Source organism: Lipotes vexillifer, unplaced genomic scaffold (assembly GCF_000442215.2).
Source record: "Lipotes vexillifer unplaced genomic scaffold, Lipotes_vexillifer_v1.1 scaffold297, whole genome shotgun sequence".
Lineage (NCBI taxonomy): Eukaryota > Metazoa > Chordata > Mammalia > Artiodactyla > Lipotidae > Lipotes > Lipotes vexillifer.
The window spans coordinates 298,595-309,966 of NW_006772098.1; the positions used below are offsets into that span (position 1 = coordinate 298,595).

The following is an 11,372-nucleotide window of genomic DNA, read 5'->3' on the forward strand; positions in this document are numbered from 1 at the left end:
GAGGAATCCCTTGAGTGACAAATTGCTCAGAAGTCTGTGTTTATGCCTCTGCTGTGGCAGCGCAGCCTACAGGCCAGGAAGAGTCCTGAGATCAAGTACTGGCTCTGAAACCAGCTTTGACATGCCCCAGGAGAACTGTTTCACCATCCTGGGTTTCTGTCTCTACATTGGACTTGCCTCCAACAAAGGTGGAGAAAGGACACTTCCCACTTAGGTTCCAGGAACAGAGGGCTCTGCTGGTTTGGATTTATCTGGATTTTATAGTACCTAGGGCTGTGCAACGGGGTGCCAGGGATGCTCAGAGTTGCAGGAGAAAGAAGACTCATCTTTCGAAATGTTATCTTTGGTTGAAGGATGGGAGGCAGAATCATTTTTTAAAAATTTACATTAAACAAATGTGTCTATATTATAGAGTATAATGCAAAATTCCCACAAGTTTTTAAGACAAAACATAAACCTGCAAGGAGATGTAGGTAAGGTAGATACTGGAGGGAATTCATACACTTTATTTTGAAAAAGTTACAAAATCCCTGGGTTGCATGCATGCTGATGTTTCTTTTTGTTTCGACATCCTATGAGTTTGAGGATAAAAAATACTGGGAACTTCCACTAAAGGCAGATATTTTGGTCCCCTAGAAATAATAAGAATTTTAAGGCATGATATGAACAGTGACTGGTATTTAGACATTTTTTTTTTTTTTTGCGGTACGCGGGCCTCTCACTGCTGCGGCCTCTCCCCCCGCGGAACACAGGCTCAGCGGCCATGGATCACGGGCCCAAGCCGCTCTGCGGCACGCGGGATCCTCCCGGACCGGGGCATAAACCCGCGTCCCCCGCGTCGGCAGGCGGACTCCCAACAACTGCGCCATCAGGGAAGCCCGTATTTAGTCATTTACGTCCAGGTTTTACTGTGAAAAACCATCGTGTGACTTCAAGTATGCACAATTTAAGAACGGTGAGACTGTTTTGTCCTTCAGGAAAATTAACTGTTTTCCTGAAGGACAGGAAATTAACTGTTTTGGAGAGCAGTCTTATTTACTTATGCATGTGTGTGTATTATAAGTATCTACCCAGAACTGATTATTACCAAATTTGAAGTTCAGGAACAAAGATCATCATAAACTCATATCCTTCATTATCTGACTAATAATATCGTACTGCTCAAAAAAGGTTAACATTTTCTCTAAGCATTTTATGAGGACTGTCTCTTTTATAACTAAACATTCAACTTGAAATCCATACCTAGCTTAAAATATATCTATCTTCTTTCCTCACTAGTATGGAAGCTGCATGACAGCAAGGGTGGTTTCTTGTCCATTTTGTTTATCTCTGTGTCTTGGGTACCTGGCACATAATAGGGGCTCAACAAATTCAAATAGATGAGTGAATGAACGGTCAACATATCAGATAGCTTTGTCAGCCATCTCTCTCCTCAAGCATCTAACTTCTCCCTTGTGCTGAAAATCACCTGGTTTTCTACTTTTAAAAAATATGGAGAGAATCAGATTTTCTGTTTAACCCCCTCTTCTCTGCAAGGTTTTCTCTATAAACCAGCATTGTCCAGTAGAAATAGAGTGTGAGCCATCAACATAATTTTAGAAGTGTCTAGTAGCCACATTAAAAAGTGAAAGTAAGTGAAATTAATTTTAATAATATATTTTATTTAAGCCATTATACCCAAGATATTTTCATTTCAACATGTAATTAATATAAAATTATTAATGTTATCACACATTCAATTTTTGTACTCAAACTTCAAAAACTGGTGTGTAGTTTACATGCACCTTATTCCAGACTAGCCACATTCCAAGTGCTCAACAGCAACACAGGGCTAGTGGCTGCCACACTGACAGCACAGCTCTGTCCCTGTCCTTTCTCCAATCCTCAGAGTAAAAATTATAACCTACTCAGAGACAAACTCCATTACCATTGCATTATCTTAGTGCTCTCCTGAAACATGAAGGGCCTTGTTTCTATAATTCTCTACCATCTTTAAATGAGTCCTTTCTACTGATTTCTTTCTCTCTGAGGATGTTTTCAATAGTGCCCTACAGCATCAGCAGCAGGATAGGGTATTCTTAGTTTTTGCTTTTCTATTATCAAAAAAGCTAATATTTTACTCATAGAATCTATTTTGCCAAGGTATTGATCATCTTTATCATCACAGTTTTACCATTTCTCTTCATTTTTATTAATCTAGAACAGTCACATCTGCACATAAATGTCTAAATATCAGCCATTGTTTAGAATACTAAAGAAAATTAAGCACAGTGTTCATCATGAATTCTTTTATTAAGATTGTTAATTGAAATTATTTTGTTTATGGTCCACACAGAATCCTTTCATGGGATTGTTTTTTTTCATATGGTTACCACTTTATAATATTACTTTCTTGGCCTTCGATTAGATTACATTTTCTGTATCTTATTTAAAAATCTTAAATAGTGATAGTATTCAACAGTGCAAACATTTATGTCTGTAGCCCATATTCATGCAATAAAAATTCATTATAAATCACAGAATCTATGCTTAGGAATGTTCAGCAAACATTAAATTTGATGTAGAACCAAAGGCATATTTAATTCTTCCAAAGAGACAGTAGTTTCATCAAAATCTATTAAAAATTAAGAAAAACATGCTTATTTGAATATTTGTTCTCTGCTATTTTATTTCAAGACAGTGAACCTGATTTTAAAAAAGATTTTTAAGCATGTTATTCATTCATGTATAACGAGATGGGTTTTGATCAAAATCAAGTGTCTTTTTGAAAATTACTAAGAGAAGCCAGACAGGTAAACACAAAATGAAATCCATATAGTAAAAAGTCAAAAGAAAGAAAATGCTCAGTTTAAGACCTGAAGAGGATGATGGAGGAATACAGAAGATAAGTTTTTGAAAAATAGACTATTCTGCCAGATGAGTAAAGACTGACTGTCTCAGGAGAATGGAATTCTTGGCCCAGATCCTCTGTATGAAGACAGGAGGTGTAAACAGTCAACTCAATTATTGTTTAATTATACAATATATGGAGTGACGGGTTTGCTTTATCATCAAGGCCTCCTGATTTTCATCTACTTTTCTCTTGATTTTAATCGTTTTATTGCCTTGAGTCACATTCACTTGGCATTCCATATAACAATGAATTTCTGGAATTTAATCCCCATTTTATCCTATTCTCTTTCTATAAACAAAAAGTTTAAAAGCTAAATCCCAGGTAATGTATGAGGAAGAGTGTTTGTGTCCACAAAACATATAATAACTGGTGTATATTTTCTGCAAGAACAAAACAGATAATAGGTACTGTCATTATTATCTTCGCTAAAAAAAGACAATAGCAATGACAGATACATAAATTGGTGTACATCTTTGGGCAATGATTTTGGCAATATTTGTTAAGTGCTTTTAAACTATTTATTTCTTTCATTTGATTCTACTTTGGGGAATCTGTTCTAAGGACATAATGTATGCCCTTAGCTACACATCCTCCTATACTGCAACATACAGTGCATGAAGCAAGCCCCTTTTACACACAGAGAGGCAGCATGGCCTAGAGGTTAAGTGTATGATCTCTGGAGAGCCTGGGCTGGATATCCTTACTCCACCACTGACTAAATGCATGATACTGAGCAAGCTGCTTAAATTCTGTGCCTCATCTTCCTCATCTATGACATAGAGATAATTTTAGTACCTCATAGGGTCTTCGTGAGGATTAAATGAGGTAATAAGTGTAAATCACTTCTCCCAGTGAATTTAATAAATGTTCGCTGTTACCATTACTATGTTCATAATGGGGTCAATTACAACAGCAAAAAATGGTAAGAACCCCAATGCTCCACAATACAAGACTGGCTGCATGAACTGCGGTCTATCCACTGGAGGGCCAAGTCATTAAAATTCATCACAGTATGCACTGTGTCTAGCACAGCACAGAAACTAATTCCTACAAGTGCTTAATGCAGTCTGGATTTTGTGGTGAAATACACAAAGATACACACTGGGTCACATTTTAATATCATGGAAATTGGGATGTGTCTTAAGGTCAAGGGCATGTCACAGTTTAATGGGGAGTGTGTGATGCATCTCACATTTGATTCAGCCTGTGGTAGGCAGAATAATGGCCTCCCAAAGATGTCCATGTCCTAATTGCAAAAACCTGTCAACCATCATATAGGTGAAAGACTTTGTAGATGTGATTAAATTAAGGACCATGACATGGGGAGATCCTGGATCACAATGGGCCTTATAAGAAGGAGGCAGGGGTCAGAATTAGTAGAAGATGTGATGATAGAAGTAGAGGTTGGAATGATGAGAAGAAGGGGCCAGGAGCCACGAAACGCATGCAGCCAATTGAAAATGGCAAGGAAATTATTCTTCCTGAAGCCTCCAGAAGGAACCAGTTCTGCCAACACCTTGACTTTAGCGCAAAGACACTAAGTTTGGATTTCTGACCTCTAGAACTGTAAGATAGTAAGTGTGTATTAGTTTAGGTTATCAGGTTTGTAGTAATTTGTTACAGAGCAATAGAAAACTAACACGTAGTCAAACTGGGTGAAATAAGGTTCTTTTTAACTTCAAGGCAATGTTAGCAACATTAAGGTTAGGCCCTCAGTGCTTTCTGAATACCACTTGACAGCATAAGAGACAATCAATGTAAAGCTACTGAATGAATGTTGAATGGAATAGCATACAGCCATCAGAATGATGTTTACAAAGAGTATATAATAAAAGAAAAAAATGTTATTTGAAAAATAAAGATGATCAGGAAACTTGCCCAAGCCTCTTAGATAGCCTCATCCACCAGAGGGCAGAGAGCAGAAGCAAGAAGAACTACAATCCTGCAGCCTGTGGGAGAAAAACAACCTTCACAGAAAGATAGACAAGATGAAAAGGCAGAGGGCTATGTACCAGATGAAGGAACAAGATAAAACCCCAGAAAAACAATTAAATGAAGTGGAGATAGGCAACCTTCCAGAAAAGGAATTCAGAATAATGATAGTGAAGATGATCCAGGACCTAGGAAAAAGAATGGAGACAAAGATCGAGTAGATGCAACAAATGTTTAACAAAGACCTAGAAGAATTAAAGAACAAACACCTAGAAGAATTAAAGAACAAACAGAGATGAACAATACAATAACTGAAATGAAAAATACACTAGAAGGAATCAATAGCAGAATAACTGAGGCAGAAGTATGGATAAGTGACCTGGAAGACAGAATGGTGGAATTCACTGCCATGGAACAGAATAAAGAAAAAAGACTGAAAAGAAATGAAGACAGCCTAAGAGACCTCTGGGACAACATTAGACAAACAAACATTCAAATTATAGGGGTCCCAGAAGGAGAAGAGAGAGAGAAAGGACCCGAGAAAATATTTGAAGAGATTATAGTCGAAAACTTCCCTAACATGGGAAAGGAAATAGTCACCCAAGTCCAAGAAGCACAGAGGGTCCCAGGCAGGATAAAACCACGGCAAAACACACTGCGACACATAGTAATCAAATTGACAAAAATTAAAGACAAGGAAAAATTATTGAAAGCAACGAGGGAAAAACGACAAATAACATACAAGGGAACTCCCATAAGGTTAACAGCTGACTTCTCAGCAGAAACTCTATGAGCCAGAAGGGAGTGGCATGATATATTTAAAGTGATGAAAGGGAAGAACCTACAACCAAGATTACTCTGTCTGGCAAGGATCTCATTCAGATTCAACGGAGAAATCAAAAGCTTTACAGACAAGCAAAAGGTAAGAGAATTCAGCACCATCAAACCAGCTTTACAACATATATTAAAGGAACTTCTCTAAGTGGGAAACACAAGAGAAGAAAAGGACCTACAAAAACAAACCCATAACAATTAAGAAAACAGTATAGGAACATACATATCGATAATTACCTTAAACATAAATGGATTAAATGCTCCAACCAAAAGACACAGGCTCGCTGAATAGATACAAAAACAAGACCCATATATATGCTGTCTACAAGAGACCCACTTCAGACCTAGGGACACATACAGACTGAAACTGAGGGGATGGAAAAAGATATTCCATTCAAATGGAAATCAAAAGAAAGCTGGAGTAGCAGAACTCATATCAGAAAAATAGACTTTCAAATAAAGAATGCTACAAGAGACAAGGGACACTACATAATGATCAGGGGATCAATCCAAGAAGATATAACAATTATAAATATATATGCACCCAACATAGGAGCACCTCTATACATACGGCAACTGCTAACAGCTATAAAAGAGGAGGAAATCGGCAGTAACACAATAATGGTGGGGGACTTTAACACCTCACTTAGACCAATGGACAGATCATCCAAACAGAAAATTAATAAGGAAACACAAGCTTTAAATGACACAATAGACCAGATAGATTTAATTGACATTTATAGGACATTCCATCCAGAAACAGCAGATTACACTTTCTTCTGAAGTGCACATGGAACATTACCCAGGATAGATCCCATCTTGGGTCACAAATCAAGCCTCAGTAAATTTAAGAAAATTGAAATCACATCAAGCATCTTTTGTGACCACAACGCTATGAGATTAGAAATGAATTACAGGGAAAAAAATGTAAAAAACACAAACACATGGAGGCTAAACACTACATTACTAAATAACCAAGAGATCACTGAAGAAATCAAAGAGGAAATCAAAAAATACCTAGAGACAAATGACAATGAAAACATGACGACCCCAAACCTATGGGATGCAGTAAAAGCAGTTCTAAGAGGGAAGTTTATAGCTATACAAGCCTACCTCAAGAAACAAGAAAAATCTCAAGTAAACAATCTAACCTTACACCTAAAGGAACTAGAGAAAGAAGAACAAACAAAACCCAAAGCTAGCAGAAGGAAAGAAATCATAAAGATCAGAGCAGAAATAAATGAAAAAGCAATGAAGGAAACTGTAGCAAAGATCAATAAAACTAAAAGGTGGTTCTTTGAGAAGATAAACAAAATTGATAAACCATTGGCCAGACTCATCAAGAAAAAGATGGAGAGGACTCAAATCAATAAAATTAGAAATGAAAAAGGAGAAGGTACAACAGACACTGCAGAAATACAAAGCATCCTAAGAGACTACTACAAGCAACTCTATGCCAATAAAATGGACAACCTGGAAGAAATGGACAAATTCTTAGAACGGTATAACCTTCCAAGACTGAACCAGGAAGAAACAGATAATATGAACAGACCAATCACAAGTAATGAAATTGAAACTGTGATTAAAAATCTTCCAACAAACAAAAGTCCAGGACCAGATGGCTTCACAGGTGAATTCTATCAAACGTTTAGAGAAGAGTTAACACCCATCCTTCTCAAACTCTTCCAAAAAACTGCAGAGGAAGGAAGACTCCCAAACTCCTTCTATGAGGCCACCATCACCCTCATACCAAAACCAGACAAAGATACTACATAAAAAGAAAATTACAGACCAAAATTATTGATGAATATAGATGCAAAAATCCTCAACAAAATACTAGCAAACAGAATCCAACAACACATCAAAAGGATCATACACCATGATCAAGTGGGATTTATCCCAGGGATGCAAGGATTCTTCAATATACGCAAATCAATCGATGTGATACATCACGTTAACAAACTGAAAAATAAAAACCGTATGATCATCTCAATAGATGCAGAAAAAACTTTAGACAAAATTCAACACCCATTTATGATAAAAACTCTCCAGAAAGTGGGCATAGAGGGAACCTACCTCAATATAATAAAGGCCATATACCATAAACCCACAGCAAACATCATTCTCAATGGTGAAAAACTGAAAGCCTTTCCTCTAAGATCAGGAACAAGACAAGGATGTCCACTCTCACCACTATTATTCAACATAGTTTTGGAAGCCCTAGCCATGGCAATCAGAGAAGAAAAAGAAATAAAAGGAATACAAATTGGAAAAGAAGTAAAAGTGTCACTGTTTGCAGATGACATGATACTATACATAGAGAATCCTAAAGATGCTACCAGAAAACTACTAGAGCTAATCAATGAATTTGGTAAAGTTGCAGGATACAAAATTAATTCACAGAAATCTCTTGCATTCCTATACATTAATGATGAAAAATCTGAAAGAGAAATTAAGGAAACACTCCCATTTACCATTGCAACAAAAAGAATAAAATACCTAGGAATAAACCTACCCAGGGAGACAAAAGACCTGTATGCAGAAAACTATAAGACACTGATTGAAGAAATTAAAGATGATACCAACAGATGGAAAGATATATATACCATGTTCTTGGATTGGAAGAATCAAAACTGTGAAAATGACTATACTACCCAAAGCAATCTACAGATTCAATGCAATCCCTATCAAATTACTAATGGAATTCTTTACAGAACTAGAGCAAAAAAATCTTAAAATTTGTATGGAGACACAAAAGACCCTGAATAGTCAAAGCAGTCTTGAGGGAAAAAATGAAGCTGGAGGAATCAGACTCCCTGACTTCAGACTATACTACAAAGCTACAGCAATCAAGACAATATGGTACTGACACAACAACAGAAATATAGATCAATGGAACGGGATAGAAAGCCCAGAGATAAACCCACGCACCTATGGTCAACTAATCTATGACAAAGGAGGCAAGGATATACAATGGAGAAAAGACAGTCTCTTCAATAAGTGGTGCTGGGAAAACTGGACAGTTACATGTAAAAGAATGAAATTAGAACACTCCCTAACACAACACACAAAAATAAACTCAAAATGGATTACAGACTTAAATGTAAGACTGGACACTATAAAACTCTTAGAGGAAAACATAGGAGGAACACTCTGACATAAATCACAGGAAGATCTTTTTTGATCCACCTAGAGAAATGGAAATAAAAACAAAAATAAACAAGTGGGACCTAAAAAAAAAAAGAAAAATAAAGAATATAAATTTGCATTTCAGTGAAATCACAATTATACTAAATGGGCAAACATCAAATTATGCATATGAGAATTCCAGAAGAAAATAAATTAAAATAGTTACTGTGATTATTTCTGCTTATTGGGACTATAAACGATTTTACGTTTTGCTTTTACGTTTCCACAATTTTTTAAAATAATGAACAGGTACTGCTTTCCTAATGGGAAAAAGCACATCAAATTCATTTAAAAAGTAGATAGCAGGGCTTCCCTGGTGGCGCAGTGGTTGAGAGTCCTCCTGCTGATGCAGGGGACACGGGTTCGTGCCCCGGTCCGGGAAGATCCCATGTGCCGCTCCGTGGCATGTGGTATCCTCCCGGACCGGGGCACGAACCCGTGTCCTCTGCATCAGCAGGCGGACTCTCAACCACTGCGCCACCAGGGAAGCTCCAATAACTCTAATTTAATTAGTAATTCAAACGTTTGAATTCATAGGTCTGGCATGTCAGTCACTGTGCAGTCATCATGGATATGCGTTCGATTTTGAAAACATGGGTCAGGTTTAATAATAGTGAAATTATGATTATTATCTTCAAAAATCATCTGCCAAGCAGCCACTGTGAGCTGCTTGAGGACAGCAGGGTGTCAAAGAGTTAGTGATTTAGGCAGAATTATTGGCAATTGACAGAGAATCTGGAAATCTGCAGAATGATTCTGCTTCACTTGAGTGTTGAAACACGAGAGTTCTTCCCAGAAGTGTGGCTCTTTGACCTTGGAGAAGCCATTCCACCACTCTGAACCTCAGTTTCTTCCTTCGTGTTATAAGGGTGTAGAATTAAATTATCTCTAAGATTAATGCCCTCCCGCTCCTGGCAATACTTTCACTATTCTACAGTCTTACTTTGTAGTCATACAAGGATTGCTGTGAATCGGTGTGAACTAGGTCCTTTGCACTGTGCAATTTGCACTAATACCATCACCATCAGATATTTCACAGCATCTTCTTTTTCACAATGTCAGAAAATAAACTTCATAGTGTATAAACAGGCTTAAACCTGTGAGGGTTACAGCAGCAGCCTGATGTCTGGTTAGTCACTGGAGCTTTACAGCTTGTCACTTGTCAGATCTTGGAGCAATGCATTCATGACCTCGGGGAAGTTTTCTGCTTTCTTGCATGAAAATTAAGCACATTAACAAAACTTAATAAGAGCTTTCCAACTAAATGCAATGCCTGATAATTTCTCAATTATTATGACTTTAAATGAGAATGACATTTTTGGAAGACTTCATGTGTGAAAATTTAGTGGAAGTTTTAAATGTCCTAGGATATTTATTATCTTTTTCTTTCCAGAAAATACTGATAGAATACCTCTTATTTGAAAGGCTTAAGTTATTTAATCCAAATCTCGAGGAATTTATAAGTCTGTAGGGTGGAATAAATCACATACATATTTAACTCTAATGCAAAACAGAAAGGTAAATGCCAGAGAAAGATATAGATGTATTACAATGGATAGAATTTCAGAGGAAAGAGAGATTATGTCCAGCTGCCCTGGCAGAAAGATGGTCCGGAGAAGCTTACAGGGCACATGGTATTGAAGGCTACTTGGATACAGAATTCAAGAAATGAGATGGAAGGGGAGGACTTTTTTGGTGGAAGGAACAGAATGAGTAATGGCTTGGTGACATGGCGAATTTGGGGTGTGTATGGAGAAGAGAAAAGAGTGAATTTGATGGTACTGAACTCCAGGTTAAGAAGCTATGGGGTACAAATTGAAATGACAGACAAGATACAAATAGCCAAGGCCTTGAAGGAGAACTAAGGAGACTGCACTTTACTCCACAGACAGTTGAGAGCCATAGAGGACTTCTAAGCGATTACTTAATTGATTTGCATTCACTTCCCCCTGTTATAGAGGTTAAAGGTAACTTTGTAGTTTTAAGGTCGTTATAATTTCTTACTCAACACGTGAACAAAGCTGCCCACTGTACAACATCCAGTGAATTGGAAAAGACCTAAAGTTTTCAAGTTTGAAGCTCCGAGGGAGAAGATTTCCTTCATTGCTCTAGTATTTATGTTGTGTTGAAGAGCAGTGGCTCCATTAAGATGTTGGGGTGAAAGCTATGCACACATGAGGCCCAGGAAGCCCAGTTGTCTGGAGCATAGAAGGTGACTTGGTCACACTGACCTTATCCTGTGGCCCCCAGGCTTCCCAGTCTCTGGCCTTCTGGACATCAGGGCTTGGCTCTGGCCCTTTGTACACAGCCACTGGTCCTCCTACCTCACTGCTCTTGGGCACTGGCACTAACTCTACTTTCTGTACATGAAAAAACAACACTGATTCGGCACAGTGCTCTCTTTGTGTTTGAATGAGTGTGTGTGTATGCATGTGCATTTATATGTACATGTATAAATATGCACACATCACACAAAATGGTGATGGCACATACCATAATCTTATTGTTATACCTGCTATTTTGT

At 37.6% G+C, this 11,372-nt stretch overlaps 1 protein-coding gene across 3 annotated transcripts in view; it reads right to left on the minus strand.

The window, feature by feature from the left end:
* Positions 1 to 11,372, minus strand: part of PLXDC2 (plexin domain containing 2) — a 413,295-nt gene that overhangs the window by 24,391 nt on the left and 377,532 nt on the right. The gene's annotated exons all lie outside the window — the stretch shown is intronic.